The following is a 16,974-nucleotide window of genomic DNA, read 5'->3' on the forward strand; positions in this document are numbered from 1 at the left end:
GGCTTATGAAGGGCTTTGAATGCCAGAGAAGTCTGTGTTTGATCCAGGAAGCAACAGAGAATCTCTGGATGTAAGAGATGACATGATCAATCTTGTACTTTAGGAAAACTTAAGAAGGAAAAAGGTGAGAGGAAAGAGGAAAAAAATGTGATAAGTGGGTTTTTTTTTTAAAGAGGATTTGAAGGGGTTGAAGTTGAAATAGGGTTAGTTCATCAGAGACCTGGTCTATTTTTTTAATGTCCCATCTAATATTTCTAGCCCTCAGTTGGCAAATAGCAGAGCTCAACAGGAAGACAAAAACCCAAGTGGCAATATCTTCTTTTTATCTGGTGCTTTTCCTTCAAAAATTTCAAAGAGTTATCACGATCAGGAATGGAGGGGGTGCAATTGATTTGTAAAGGCAGGAGCCAATAGTCCTAAAGAGGAGAGGCACCGGGGCTTTCCTCTCCCTCCATGGAGCTGTCTGTAGGTACTGACAAAAGTGGTGAGTCAGAACTTCTGGGTTACGATTGCTTACTGTAGTCCATCACACTGTGGTTGCAGAACAGATTGCCTTGAGAGGAAAGAGAGTAAGAGTGATCAGCGGGGCGGCCAGGTAGCACAGCGAGTAAGAGCACCGGCTCCAGTGTTGAGAAGACCTGGGGATCAAATCTGGGCTCGGATACTCAGCACCACACCCAGAAATAACTGGTCGTGTAACCTTGAGCAAGTTAGTTAACCCCAATTGCTTAAAAAAAAAAAAAAAAGAGTGATCGGCCGATTTTTTGTGTCTTTCCTAATGCATTCCCCTTCCTTGTGAGTGTTCCTAGGAAAATCTGTGCTGAGTTCTGCTACAAACTATATAAAGTCTTGGGCATAAAGAACACCAAAGTGTTTGGCAATGATAAATCTGTGGTTGCCACGGGTTGAAGTAGTCTGATAATGGGGGGTGCTAGAATTCCATCTCTCACATCTCCCTTGTACCACCCAATAAACTCAACTCGAAAGGAATAGACTTCTTTGTCGTGGGTTTCCTCAAACCAAAACTTTTCTGGGATTATAGAGTCCTCAGGAATCATTGCAGAATAAGAAGTTGCTTCTGGGTCAAGGCACACAGGCCGTTCAGACAATAGAACATAAGCCATTGGCTCAGTTCTCCATGTCGTAAGGAAGGCTCAGGGAATCCCTCCAAAGGAGATTATTATTTCATTGATGAATATGTCCTTTCCACTCTATATTGAACTTATTGATAGCTTTTCTTTAACTGAAAATTTTCAAAGATAATTTTTAGCCTATTATGTCATGTTGCAAATTTTAAATGGGTTTCCTCCTTGTCCCTATTCTGCTAATTTTATTTTTAAAAGTATAATAAGTTAAGAACTTAATTTATCAGCACCGCCCCGGAGTCAGGAGGACCCAAGTTCAGTTCCGGCCTCAGACACTTAACACCCACACACACACAAAAAACCAGCCGAGTAACCTTGGGCAAGTTACTTAACCCCAAATGCCCTCCAAAAGGCAAAAACAAAAACCTTAATTTATCAATAATTTATAATAATTAAATATTAAATAATGGGGGGAAAACCTGTATAATTAATTCGGGGTAGATCTGGCCACTAAAATGACATTTAGTCTGTGCCCTTGAAATGCCTTTTATAATTCTTAACTGTCACCACTGAGGAAATAAATGTTAGCGTGGAAATAGAGTGGTTGGGGTCAGGACAGATGGTCCTGTACTTAAAACTGGTGTTTTTGATTGATTATATTGAAAGCCTTGGAAAAGCAGCCCCTGAAGTGGTAGGAGGAAATGATCCTTGCTCCCTGGGGGACTGGTTAGTTTGGAAACTTTCTGTGGTTTCTGCTGTCTGGTCATCATCTACCATGGTGGCCGAACTTCCATCTGTTGCCTCCCTTGGAAGACTGAGAATTGGTAGTTTCCAGGAGCTGGTATAGAAGAAGCCTGTGTCTTTGAGTGTTTTCTTTAGAAGGATTAGGTCTCATGGAAGAGATGGCTAACTTCTTTGTAAGTTGTGGGGTAGCTTTGGAAGGCCTTCCAGTTGCCACCCAACTTTCTCCATTTTTTCTCTAATATTAAAAATATCTTCACCAGACCAAAGCCTATTTCTAAGTTCATAATTAGGACTAAAAATGCCAGTCCCCTGGAAGAGGTACCTGCATTGCCTTGAACTCATTCATGCTAAACTGTAAATGATTAATATGAAATCCCTTGCCAGAGAGATTGTGGAAAGAAGGTTAAGAGAGAATCAGAGGTCCATGAGCATGTAGATAAGTGGGGGGACTGTGGGAAAGGGAAAGGGGTACAAAAAAGGCAGGCTGAAATCTGAGAAGTGAAACTCTGCCTACTTTGTGATGTTGCCTACAACCTGCCTGGAAAAAGTCTGGGTGTAATTTTAAATGTTATCTAAATACCTCCAGGCATGTTGGCATTCCCTGTATTCTCTACAGCCCAGGAGGCTAAGGCTGATGGATCACTTAAACTCAGGAATTATGATCTGAAGTGGGCTAGGCTAATCAGGTATCCACACTAAGTATGAAACTAATATGGTGAGCCACTTGGAGGGGAGGAGGGTTGGTTACAAGGCTTTCTAAGAAGGGCCAACCCACCTAAGTCTGAAATGGGCTAGGACAAAACTCCCATACTGAGCAGGAGTGAAATCTATGAAAGGCCACTGTACTTCCAATCTGAGAGAGAGGGAGACCCAGTCTCCCTGCCCTGCTCCACCCCTCAAAGATACCTAAACATAAGGAAGAAATGTTTTCTTGGATTAGTGGTCCAGGTTCACCCTCTAGAGAAAGAATATAATTTAGTGGATTTTCCATAACTCAGTGGGATGCACCAAAGAAATTTTCAGATTCAACAGAATCTGTAATGAAAAACCAGTCTGACATGACTCTCCCTTGCTAAACCTCTATTTCTAATAAAATGACTATACAAGACTCTGACCCATAGTCATGGGGTATGTTTCAAAGCACCAGGCGTAATAAGACAAACCTCGCTGGTCTCCCTGGTCATTCGTTTCTTCCTGATTTCATACATTCTATTTTCACTATTGAAACATTTTTCCTCAAGCACCAATTATCTTTAGTTTAATTCCTTGCCCAAGAACTGGTGGCTTCCTATTGTCTTAAAATCCTTTCTCAGCCTTTGAGACTTGCCACCATCATTATTTCACCAGTCTCATTTCCTGCAACAGTTACTGTACATCATCAACAATAAAAAGCAAGTTCTTGACCCCCCCCTTGTCCCATAAAATATTTATCTCCCAATTTCGCCAGTGGGGCATAGTTTTTCATTTTATAATTAGAGATAACCAATGTAAATACTTCTGGGAAAGGGAATATAGCTGCTTATATTCAAACTAATATGTGGGTGACCAATATCAGATCCTTTTGAAGAAGAGAATTCAATGAAGGCATTGGAGAGGGCATGATCTCTGAGACAGCTTGGGAGGGGATTTACTCCAGGAGAATTCATGGAATACCCTTAGCACATAGAATGGGCTGCCTGGAGTCAATTTATGGAAGACCTAGACAAGAGTCCCCCAGGTTGGGTGGGGGGCTTGGAAGAGAACCTGTTAGTAAAAACATTGATTTATTGCCCAGAATGCCCCTTCTTCTCCCTAAACCAATTAACAGAATCTTAGAGCTGACAAGAACTTTAAAGGTCTCTTGTTTGTGGACAGGAATCCTTTTTACAACGTCTTTGAAAAATGCTTATTCTGTCTCTAATGTTGTGTAAATCAATTATCTCCCAAAGCAGTCAGTTCCACCTTAATTGTGAAGAGGAGATATGGAAAAAATTGGAACACTAACTCATTGTTGGTGGAATTGTGAACTGATCCAACCATTCTGGAGAGCAATCTGGAATGATGTCCAAAGAGTTGGTAAACTGCCTATACCCTTTGACCCTGCAATACCACTACTAGGTATATTTCCAAAGATGACTAGGGAAAAAGGAAAAGAACCTAGATGTTCTAAAACATTTATAGCAGTTCTCTTTGTTGTGGCAAAGAACTGAATATTTTGACTATTATAAATACCAAAATTAACTATAAAGGACATATAAAGAAAGATGCTGTCTGCATCCAGAGAAAGAACTTACAATTAGAAGTATTTGTAGAATAATTTTACCTATATATACCTATTTGTGTTTAATGGGGGAGGGGAAGGAAAAAGAGAAAAAAAGAAAAAAGTTTATGTTATTATTATATATTTAAAAAGAATAACAAGTGTACATAATAGATTTGCAGTTTCATGTGCAATCATCTTTTTTATTCTACTATGTGATGGAAATGCTTGTTTTATTCCATAAATTAAAACTAAAATAAATGTGTGTGTGTGTGTGGGGGGGGAAGCTTTTCCTTATATCCAGACAAAATCTACCTTCCTGAAACTTTCATCTGTTGCTCAGTCTTTATCTACCAGCTCCTTCTCTGCTTCCTATAAATATGTCCAGGTGACTCCTCTACCTTTAAAAATTCATTTGACACTTAAACTATCAAGCTCTTCTATTCAAAGCTAACCTCAAAGAAAAAGCTGTCCATACTTGCTGTCTTCTTTTCCTTTCTTCTCACTCACTTCTTAACCCTTGGCAATCTGCCTTCTGATCTTACCCTCAGTGAAAATTGTTCTCTTTAAAGTTACCAATGATATCTTCACTCGCAAATCTAATGACTTTTTCTCAGTCTTTGACACAGAGGCATTTGACACTGTTGACTACTCTGGCCTCCTGGGCACTTTTCTTTTTGTGTTTGCAAAATATTCTTGATTCCCTCCCTAGATGGCACAATGTCTATATGGCTGGGCTTTGATTCAGGAAGGCTTGAGTTCAAATCCAGCCACAGACACTTATCAACTTTGTGGCTCTGGGAAAGTCACAACCTCTGTTTGCCTCAGTTTTCTCAACTGTAAAATGGGAATAATAACACCTCCCAGGGTTGTTGTGAGAATCAAACGAGGTGATATTTGTAAAGCACGTAGGCACTGTGCCCTTGCCTTCCCCTACATCTCTACTGATTTCTCAATTTCCTTTGCTGAATCATTATACATATCCTACTCCCTAACAGGGTACATATCCCAAGAATCTGTCCTTGGAGTCCTCATTTTCTCTTTCTACATTCTTTCTCAGTGATATCACCAGCTCACTTGGGTTTAATTATCACCTCTATGCAGATGACTCGAAGATCTGTATATCTATCTCTCTTTACTGAGCTCCTGTATCAAAACATCAACTGCCTATTGGATGTTTCCAACTGGATGCTATATAGACATTCCAAGTTCAACCTGTCCAAAACATCATTCATTGTCATTCCCATTATTATTCTGGTCATCTAGTTTCATCCTCAGAGACATCCTCATCCTCGACTCCTCACTTCATCTCCTCTAATCAGTTGCCAAATCTTGTCCATTTTAACCTGACAACATCTCTTGTATTCTCTTTGCTTGTCTAGTCATTGCTCAAGGTCAGACCCTCAGCAGCTTTTGCCTATACCAGTGGTGTCAAACTCAAATAGAAACAGATCCCTGAAAGCCACATGTTGACTTAGGAGACCAAAAATTTGCATTATCTCCATTGCATTGTATTTTTGCTTATTTTGTTAAAACGTTTCCCAATTACAGTTTAACCTGGTTCAGCTTCCATTGGTTTGGGAGCAGTAAATTCGACACTTCTGGCCTTAGACTATTGTGATAAGCTTTTAAACATTCTCTCTGCCCCAAATCTCTCTCTCTCTTCTGATCCATCTTCCACATAGCTGCAAAATTTATATTCCTTAAGCACAGTTCTAACTACATCATTCTCTTGCCCTTAAAGTTCCAGTGGTTCCCTGTTGCACCTAAGATCAAATGCCAGCTCCTCTCTTGGGCATTTATAACCCTTTGGTATTTAAAGGTAGGTGCCAAGCTACCTTTCCAGCCTTATTACACAGTAACATCACTTTGTGTACTCCATGAATGGCCTTATTGCTGGTCTTCCCACAGGATATTCCCTCTTTTACCTTCATGTCTTTACACAGATTCTTTTTCACAAATCAAATTCAAATCTCACTTCTCCAATAAAAGCTTCCCTGACTGACCTTCCCTTCCTGAAATCCTTTTTTTCTATCATCCCACCTCTACTCAAGTCCTATTCATGTAGTTCTTGGAACTTGTGGGGCCTCAGCCAGTGGAGCTGTGCCTTCTATTTACTAGGAACCTGTCAGTCTTCAGGCTTTGTGACCCAGAGTCTTATTCAGAATCACTGAAGAAAGGATCCATCTGTCCTCACATCTTGCTGCTTACAACTTCTTTCCACCTTTTGTTTACTTTAGATATGAATGAGTAAAGAAAAGCATTCCTTAAGACTTCCTGAGCCTCAGATTTCTTATCTATAAAGTGTATAATGACTGCTTAATAAATGTTTGTTGAATTGATCGAAAGTGATCTTTAGGCTTCTTTCCAACTCTAACATTCTGTGATGACAGGATTTCTTTTGGCATGGATTTTTCATCACTGACACTGTAGTTTGACTCAGGGTGCCATCTCCTGGGCTTGTGGAGAATTTCTTCTTGCCTTATAGAAGTTTATATATATAGGATTCCCAAAAAGTCTGAGTGCAGCTTAACACATAATGTCACAAAGGCAGTTGGGACACCCTATACCCAACAACCATGTGAAGAAGGTAATGAAGAAATTAATATCACCATCTAATTATTATCACCATTTTATGGAATCTTAGAGAAGTTAAGCAATTTGTTTAAGGTCATATCAGGCTAGAAGGGGGTGGATGCATGGTTTCAACCTGTTTTCTTTTTCTTTTTTTAAATTACATTTTCTTTTTTAATGAACAAAATCTGTCTCCTCCCCCTACATACACCATCTCCCCATCTCCATTAAAAACAAAATCCCTGCTACAAATACACATAGACAAACAAAATAAATTCCTGCATAGGATATGTCCTATGGATATGAGCAACATCCTATGAATAGATATCTATAAGACATAATCTATGCAGGAATTTTATTGTCTATGTATATTTGCAACTGGGGGGAGTGCATTGTGTAATATATGTGTGATTATGCATGTGTATATGCATGTGTGTATATGTATATGTATGTATGTGTATATGTATGTACGGGTGTGGAAATGCATATGTATGTATATGTATATGTATGTGTACATGTATGTGCAAGTGTGTATATGCATATGCAGGTGTATATGTATATACTTGTGTATGTGCATATGTATGTGTAAGTGCATGTGCATGTACATATGTATGTGTATATGCATATGTATGTGTATATGCATGTGTATGTGTATATGAATGTGTATGTGCATATGTATGTGTATGCATATGTGTATACGTAGGTGTATGTGTACGCGTATGTGTATGCATATGTGTATATGCATGTGTAGGTGTACGTGCAAGTGTATATGTATGTATGTGTATATATGTATACGTGTACATGTATATGCATGTGTATATGTGTGTGAATGTGCATGTGTATGTGTATGTGCATATGCATGTGTATATGTATGTGCACATGTATATGTAAACTTGTGTGTGGGCACATGTATGTGCATGTGTACATTTATGTGTAGGTGTATTGTACATGCATGTGTGTGCATATGCACGCGTATGTGTACTGTATATGTATATGTACATGTGTATGTATGTGTATATTTACGTGTATCTGTATATGTGTATGTGAATGTATATATTCTGTACTTTGAGTCCATCATTACGTCTCTGCCAAGAGGTGGTTAGCTTGCTCCATTATTATCTCACTCCAGTTCCAGTATCCTTTATCTCTTCAGCATGCTATCGCTCTGGGGACACAAAATAACCATGGAAATAGAATCCTTACCTCTCATATACTCAAGACAGAAGAACAACCCACTCTTTTTGAAATTGTGGCGGTCCCTTTGTCTCTGCCCGTGCTCCTTTCGTCCTTTCTTCCTTTACACTCCAAAAGATGGAGGATGGGACAAGGGTAGTTTTTATTCTGGACTACTCTGGTCTCTTTATACACACACACACACAAAACACACACACACACACACAACACTCCTTTTACTCCTTAGTAGAAAGGCTTACCTTTGTGTCTTCCAGATTTCCTTCTTGAGAGGCTCTCTCGTTCCTTGGGGACTGACTTCATTTGTAGAACCTTCCAAAATCTGTTTTCCTAAAGATTTCCCAATAAATAAAGTTGCCAAAGTTGAAAAGATGGGAACTTTTGGGGGGAATTATCTCTCCATGTTAGAAATGGTGGTAGAAAGGGAGAACAAAGTATGTGCTGGCCACAGATTGCGTCCATGTGCCATAGATCTGAGCAGGGAAGTTTTCATTGGGTTCAGAGGAAGGAAAGAGCAGCTCCCAGAGACCAAAATTCTTCAGAGGAAGTCATTCTAGGAGGAATGGGAAGCTCTGGAGAATGACATCTGAAAAACACAAATGTGAATGGTTGTAATGAGAAGAAAAAGAAGGTAGATCTAAAGAGATCAAAGTAAAGGCAGAGGTATTTTAAAATTTTAGACTTAAATACTAAAACTTAAATGCACAGTAAGAAAAGAAAAAGAAATATTATATGTTATATAATTATAAACTTAAACATTGAAACTCAAATACAAAATAAGAAAAGAAAAAAAGCATTGTCATGTGAACAGCAGAACATAAGAAAAGATTCAAAATGAACAGCAATACATTTCCATTTCCAGAAAGGCTATATAATAAATACTATGCCTCACATTGAGAGCTGTCCATCTTCTCTTTGCTTCTTTGGAAGTTTTCTTTTATTCTCTGCTGTGCACTTTTTACTTTGTTCTTTTTTTTTCTCCTTCCTCCCCCCAGTCCCCAAGGGATTTTTGCAAGAACCCATTTTTCAACTTCTATCTTTTTAAAATGCATGTACAGGAACCTGGAACAGGTACAAAAATAGGGCATGGTCTAGAATATAGTGTATAGAACACTGGACCTGGAGTCAGGAAGATCAGAATTCAAATTCTGACTCAGACAGAGTTGTGCGACCCTGGGCAAGTCATATAACCTCTGTGTTCCTGAGTTTCCTGATATGTAAAATGAGGATAATAATAGCAGGTGCCCCCTAGGATTGTTGTAAAGTTTAAAATTAAATACTATTTGTGAAATGCTTTGCAAGCCTTAAATTGCTATACAAATGCTGGCTATTATTATTACGGCTGTGATTATGGTCTCGTCACAAGTGTCAGGATTGATCAAGTTCAGGATGAGGGGAGGCTACCAAGCAATGCTAAGGACACAAAAGGATTTTTAAAAAAGTCTATGCTGGAAAAAAGAGGAGAATCCAAAAAGGAATGGAAGGACTAATGATGGGGATGGGATCTGAACCCCTAAAAGGAAAACACCATGTCTTTGAAAGCAACCCAGTCCCTGGATTTTCCCATACATTTCAGTAGCCTAGATCACTGGTACCTCCACCCAAAGCGTCTGGCCCACCCCAGTCCACCTAGATCACTTAACTTACCACATCTAGATCCCATCTAGATGTTTCCACAATCTTTCTGTATAAAAGTGCCAACTTTATCCTCATCAAACACCCAGACTCACTTAGGAGGCTGGTACACTTGTTTGGTGTCACCAATAAACTTGCCACTTAGACTGGAAGGCTTGAGCGGTTGGACTCTTTTGAGGCAGACCTGCTCCCTGTATTCTTACATTTCAGGCTTTCCAGCACCCCCAGATGCAACACTGCCATTCAGGTGAAAGGGAAGATGATGAGTAAAAATGGTGGAAAGAAGGCAGAAGTACTGTTAGTTTCTTCTGTTTTCTGTCAAGAAAACTGGAAAGGAAAGGAAAAGACATCTGTAATGGAACTGAAAAGTAAATAAAAGCAAAGAAATAATAAGAATTCACCAGGTCCAGCCTAACTGTGCACCAGGACATAAAAGTACTGGCAGATGTGATTGCTGAAACACTACAAGTTATCCTCAGAAAACTAGAAAGGGAGAGGTGCTATAGAACTGGGCAACAATAAATGTCTCAATTTGCAAAAAAGGGAAGAGAGTGGAATCTGTAATGATAGGCTGCTGAGTTAATTCCTGGCAAAATTCTAGAACATATTATTAAACAGATGGTTGGTAAACATCCAGAAAAAGAGAAAAAAACTAGAAGAGTCTTATCAAAAACAGGTTGCACTAGGTTTTTAAGTTCCCATAGACCACAAACTATTCACAGCAGTACTTTTTTGTAGTAGCAAAAAAAACCTACTAATAAATAGCTAGAGAAATCATGGTATTTTATTTTAATAGTAATATTATTGTGCCATGACAACTAGAGAATGTGAGAAAATTTTTAAAAATTTGCAAAAACTTTTTTATACTGATGCAGGTCAAAATAAGCAGAATGAAGGGTACAAGGTATAAGATGACCTCAATAATATAAAGGAAGGAAACAAGCATTTGTTAATTTTTTAAAATAAAAAAAATTTTGTAGGACAATTGGGGTTAAGTGATTTGCCCAAGGTCACACAGCTCATAGGTGTCAAGTGTCTGAAGTCACATTTGAACTCAAGTCCTCCTGACTCTAGGGCCTGTGCTCTATTCAGTGCACCACCTAGCTGCCCCCTGCAAGCATTTGTTAACCTCCTGCTATGTGTCAGGCAATTTATGAACAATGACTTGCCCAGGAGTGTCAGATGTCAAATTTGAACTCAAGATTTTCTAATTCCATGTCCAGTGTGCTCCACTGAACTACCTGGCTGCCTCTAGAAGAAGAGAAAAAACAACACCAGAACCCACCAGAATTCATATCATTACAATGCACAGGAGTGACTCCAGAGCACTAATGATGAAACATTCTCTTCTTAGCAGAGAAATAGTAGACTCCACCTACAGAATGACGCCAGATTGTCAGACAAGGTCAATGGGACTGTTTGTTTTATTTAACTGTATTTGTTACAAGAGCAAGTTCTTTGGGGTGGGGGTGGGAGGTATAGCTAATTGGAAAGTGAAATCAATGCAAAAACAAAAAGCATCAATAAAAGTTTTTAAATCCTGTTTGCTTAATCTAATTTCCTTTTTAAAACATGGTATAATTTAATGGGAAGATTAGGGGGTTGCTATAGATTATGTTCCTAGATTTTAGCAACACATTTGATAGTTGCCCATGCTAAAAGATATGAGAACATTTATACACCACTTATTCTGTGTCATTTTACATTTATTATCTCATTTGATCCCATAGTATTCTCGGGAGGTAGGATTATTATGCTCATTGTTCAGTTAGGGAAACTGAGGCAAAGAAAGGCTAAGTGAGTTGTCCAGGATTACATAGCCAGTAGGTGTCTAAAGCTAAAATTAAACTCAGGTCTTCCTGACTCCAGATGCAGCATGCAATCCACTGCACCACTCAACTGCTTAGGTGTGTGATAGCACAGTTAGGTGGTTATAAAGTTTAGTAGCCTAGGGTGGAGGGAAGCATCCCCCATTAAGGCTTTCAAGTATAGTCCTGAGAGAGCCTCTCTCTAAAGAGAAAGATCAAGACTTTTCTTATTGCCTCTGTCATTACACCTCCACACCACAGAAGAAATGACTCATGTCTAGAGTTTCTCATAAAGAGATTTAAAGAGTCCCTTCTAGAAAGACATACATAGAAAGTAAATTGGGAATAACAAAGCTATTTATTTCATCTGCCACAAAAGAAATACTTAAAACCAAAAATGGTCATAAGTACTTATTGAAAAACTCTTAAAACACCAAAGTATCCCATAAAATCTTTTATATTCTCCTGGGAGTTTGACATCTAAAACAGGAAACACTTCATGGAACTGCTAAACAACCATTTCACCTTCCCCTTGGCTCTTCACTACCCAGACTTTAAGGTCCATACCTTTTGGTAAAACAGGGTGTGACTTGGGCAACCCTCCTGTTAATGATCATCTTCTCTTCTGAGATAACATTGTAGAGATCATTTTCTCATAGACAACTATCACTTGGACCCCAGAAACTCCTACCCTCTAGGACTCATGAGGCTGACTCCAATGCTAGAAAACGCCTATCTTGAGATGGCCGTCTGGTCACCTGTGTTCAGGGAAAGAAATGCAAACAAAGAGAAGCAGTCAGAGCCTTCAGGTCAGACTCAGCTGCCTTCTAGCCCCGTTCACTATGTGTGGACATTGCCATGATCCCGAGAGATTAGAAGTTGCCTTCCTCTTTGAAGTGAACTGATCAGGCAGCTCTTTTTGCTCTGATTTCTTTGATTTTTTTCTTTTCTTCTTAAAAATTTTAATTCAGTTTAAACTTAAATACAAAATGAGAAAAGAAAGAACATTTCCATGTACACAGCAGAACATAAGAGAGGATTCAAATCAAAACAATAAATTTCCATTTCACAAAAACCTATATAATAAATCCCACACATTGTTTCTAAAGCAACCCAGATTTTCTAGGCTTCCTTTTAGGTTTTCTTTTGTTCTCTGCTGTATACTTTTTATTAAATTTTCTTTCTTTCCCTCCTCCCTTCTTTTTCAATTAAGTATTTCCTTTCTCTCCTAACTCCCACCTTAAAGGAAAAGAAGAAAATCTAATCATTCTGGAGAGCAATTTGGAAGGATGCCCAAAGGGATTTACCCTTTGATCATACCCTGTGTATATCCTTTGACTGAGCAATATATCACTACTAAGTCTCTATCCCAAAGAGATCATAAGAACAGGAAAAGGACCCATGTGTACAAAAATATTTTTATCTGCTCTTTTCATGGTGATCAAGAATTGGAACTTGAGGGGATGTCCATCAGTTGAGGAATGGCTGGACAAATTATGGTACATGAATGTAATGGAATGCTATTGTGCTTTAAGAAATGGTGAGCAGATGGACTTTAGAAAAACTTGGGTGTTGAGTGAAGTGAGCAGAACCAGAAGAACATTGTATACAGTAACACCAACATTGTGGGATAACCATCGTTGATAGACATTTCTTCTCAGCAATACAATGATCTAAGACAATTCCAAATGACTCATGATGGAAAATGCTGTCCACATCCAGAGAAAGAACTATAAAATCTGAATACAGATCAAAGCATACTATTTTCTCTTTTTTGTGTTTTTCTTTCTTTCTCATGTGTTAGGGGGTGTACGTGCAGTTCCCCTGGAGGCATGAGACCCGGAACTTGCTGACTCTGCATCGTGTAGGAGACTCAGACGTTCTGTGAGGGATGCTCTGGTCCGGGACAAGAGCTCCGTTACCTCCCGACTTGTGTCCTTGGGTTTAGCTCAGACTTGGCTCCTGGGAACTTCTGCCTCAGGAGAAGGGGGGACAGAAGGGGGATAAAAGTGGGGAAGCTCATAGAGGAGTTAGGAGGTGATTGCTAAAAGAAGCTGCCTAATAAAGTCTTGCTACTCTTTGACTCTCCTGGCTTGTGACTCTGTTCTTGGAGAACGCGGCTTGGTCCGCGTCCCGACTGCACAGCAGAAGTACCAGAGAGGGTAAGGCCTGGCTGCCCCTGACCGTGAGGGTCGTAACACTCATGGTTTTTCCTTTTTGTTCTAATTATTTTTTTCACAATATGACTAATGTAGAAATATGTTTAATATGATTGTGCATGTATAAACCATATCACATTGTTTGCCATTTTGGGGTGGGGATGGGGTACGAGTGAGGGAGAAAAAAAATTGAAACTCAAAATCTTATACAAGTGAATGTTGAAAACTTTTTTAAAAGTTAAGAAAACCCTGGGGTGGCTAGGTTGTGCAGTGAATAGAGCACTGGCCCTGGTGTCAGGAGGACCTGAGTTCAAATTCGGCCTCAGACACTTAACACAAAAACTAGCCTTGTGACCTTGGGCAAGTCACTTAACCCCAATTGCCTTCCAAAAATAAAAAAGAACCCCCCCCCCATCTATTTTATCTTTTCTTATGCCACAATAGTATTTTATTACATTTATATATATAGTATTTTGTTTAGCCATTCCCCAGTTTATGCATATCCTCCTAGATTACAGTTCTCTGCTACTAGAAAAGAGCTGCTATAGACATTTTTTCTCCATATCAGTCCTTTTACTCTGCCTTGATGTCTTTTGGAGTGTAGTACCGAGTAGAGGAGTCACTGCAGAGTATGCACAGTCTAGTGGCACTTAGGACATAGTTACATTATATTTTCTAAGATGGTTTGACACATTCATAGCTCCACCAATAATGCATTGATATGTCTGTTTTCCCACTGACTCATTAATATTTGTCATTTTCATTTTTGTCATCTTTGCCAACCTGATAGATATGAGGGAGATCCTCAAAATTGCTTTAATTTGCATCTTTCTAAGTATGTGACATTTGGAGCATTTTTTCCAAATGATTGTTGCTTACTTGGAAGCCTTCCTTTGAAAACAGCCTGTTCATATCCTTAAGTCAATCTTCCTTCCCCATTCCAGGCATTTGGAAGTCCTCTGGTTTCACCTGCTTTGGCAGGGGACCCACAGGTAAGAAGCAGTCAGTGTTCATACTTAGCTCCAAGGGATGTGGCCCAGTCCAGCAGGTAGGTATGGGAGCTCTGCTGATTATCACCATTGCAGGGATACAGAAGTGTCAGACTGGCCTGACTTAAAGAGTTGTCACAAGTGGTTCAGTATCATTTTGGAAGGTCTCTGGTGGAATGCTAAAAGGATTTGTTCTTAGTCCTCTGTTGTTTAGCGTTTTCAGGAATAACTTGAATGAAGGCATTGTGGACCTGCTTAACATATTTGCCAGCAACATAAAGCTAAGGGCAATAGCTAACATTAGATAACAGCATTAAGATCTGAAGAGATCTCTACAGAATTGGACCAAATCTAATAAAGAACAAATTTAATAAATGTAAGTAACAAGTGTAAATGTAAGTATATATAAATAATAAGTATAAATATACAGATTTATATGGGGGTTTTTAAAAAGTTTTATCAGTGCAAGGTTAGGAGGTCTGACTGTGAAGCAGTTAAATCTCAAAACATCTGGTAGGTTTAGTGGACTACCAGTTCAATGTGAGTCAACAGTGTGATATTGCTGTCAAAACACCACACTACCATAGGCTGCATTAAGGGAACCAGAGTGCCAAGGGGATGATAATCCCATTGTACTCTGCTCTGGTTAAACCATATCAAAGATATTATGCTAAATTCTAGATTCCACAGTTTAGAAAGGACATTGTAAAGTTGGAGTATGTCTAGAGAAAGGCAATTAAAATGAGGAAGGGCCTCAAAATCATTCCAGGGGAGGATTAGTTGAATGAACTGGGAATATTTACAAGAAGAGAAGCCTTAAGAAGGAAGGGGTAGCTGTCTAAGAGGAAATAAATGTGTTGCTTTTGCTCTTTGAGGAGAGAACTAGGAACCATGAGTAGAAATTTCGAAGAAGCAAATTTAGCTTGTGAAAAGGAAAAACGTCCTAACAATTAGAAGATCCCAAAGTGGAATACCATAAGTGACAGAGTACGTTTCTCTTCACTAGAAGTAAAGGATGGACTTTTGTTGATATATTGTAGAAAGCATGCTATGGGTGTTCAATAGTGTGATGCACTTGAAAGTGTGTTGGATTTGAAATCAAAGAACCTGGTTTAAAATTCTGGCTCTGTCACTTTCTACTTGTGGGTGGCCTCATCTATAAAATAAGAAGGCTGGATCTGTCTAACTCTAAATTTATGATCCTATGACTATGATTTCCTCTGAGGTCCTGCTACAATTTTCATGTTCTTGGAGACACTGGGTAATCCATACTGGAGGCAACAATTCTGAAATCTCTCTGGGATCAGTTGTCAAGATATTAAAAGAGAAGATTCCAGCAGATGGAGAGCCCATGACCATAAAAGAACCAGAAGGTGGCCTCTGGTGCATTTGGGAAGGTCCTTTATGGAAGCTTTAAGGGAAAATATGGACAAAAATTGAACAAATTTAGAAAGCATGGTGGATTTGTGATAAGCATTGTTGTGTTAGCGTAACCCTCTCTTTGAATAACTTACAGATGCTATAGAAACTTTAAGTTAAAAAGTTTTAAGTTTAAAGTCCCTTTAAGTCTCTAAAAACTCTCTCTTTAAGAGCCAAACAAAAGTTTAGCCATTATTAATGTAATTTTTAGATAGAACTGGGGATAATGATAATTGCTTCTAGTAGCTGGGAGAGACATCTGAGAAATGGTTTAATGTGAAGCCATTTGAAGCACCTTCCCCTAAGGAGTTATTTATCTGTGATCTATGAAGATCTATGAAGTATTTGTACTGCAAAGGCTTTCCCTTTGGAGTCAAAGCGTGGAGCTGTTTTTTTCTTTACTTTTTATCTATGAAGAGAGACTATTGAAAGTGTTAGTCTAAGAGTGTTAGTCTACTGGCAAGATAAAGAGAGCTTTACTGAGATAGTTGTTTTCAACTTCAAATTATGAAGGAAAGGATTTAACCAATCAATCAATTAATCAGTCAACAATAATTGATTAAGTGTTTACATATATGACAGACACTGCCTCAAGCACTGGAGATACAAAAAAAGGTAGCAAAAGCAGTCCTTCCCTTAATATCTTGAGAGAGGTTATTAATACTTAAGTTTCCAGATGTCACAAGCATAGGGTGGCTACTGACAGTGCCTGCTTTAATTTCACACAGTTTTTGTGGCATCTACTTTCTCTGAGCTTTTCACAGTGGCAGGCCTAGTTTCCCAGAGAAGTGTGGTCACTATGTGTTCACACATATATGTCTTTATTGCTCTAATTTGTCAATAAAATGAATGCTTAGTCGTTTTAATATTCATTTAAATGTAGATAAATAATGTGCAGATAGGTGGTACAGTGAAAAGTGCACTGGGATTGGAATCAGAAAGACTCATTTTCCCAAGTTCAAATCTGACCTCAAACACTAGCTGTGTGGTCCTAGGCAGGTAATTCAACTCTGTTTGCCTCAGCTTCCTCATCTGTAAAATGATCTGGAGAAGGAAGTGGCAAACCACTCCAGTATCTTTGCCAAGAAAACCCCAAATGGGGTGTAGCAGCAAGCACCCCAGCGTTCCCAG

The 16,974-nt window shown here is 38.9% G+C and overlaps 1 long non-coding RNA gene across 1 annotated transcript in view; it reads right to left on the reverse strand.

Moving 5' to 3' along the window:
- LOC138173733 (uncharacterized) overlaps nucleotides 1–8,410 on the reverse strand; it is a 24,952-nt gene extending 16,542 nt beyond the window's left edge. Inside the window, exon 1 of the long non-coding RNA XR_011171500.1 lies at nucleotides 8,076–8,410. This is a non-coding gene — a long non-coding RNA (uncharacterized lncRNA). The remainder of the gene's footprint in view (nucleotides 1–8,075) is intronic.
- Nucleotides 8,411–16,974: the final 8,564 nt, after the last annotated feature.

This window comes from Petaurus breviceps, unplaced genomic scaffold (genome assembly GCF_028583685.1).
Source record: "Petaurus breviceps papuanus isolate PSGF00001 unplaced genomic scaffold, PetGlider_PUasm1.0 129, whole genome shotgun sequence".
In the NCBI taxonomy this organism is placed as follows: domain Eukaryota; kingdom Metazoa; phylum Chordata; class Mammalia; order Diprotodontia; family Petauridae; genus Petaurus; species Petaurus breviceps.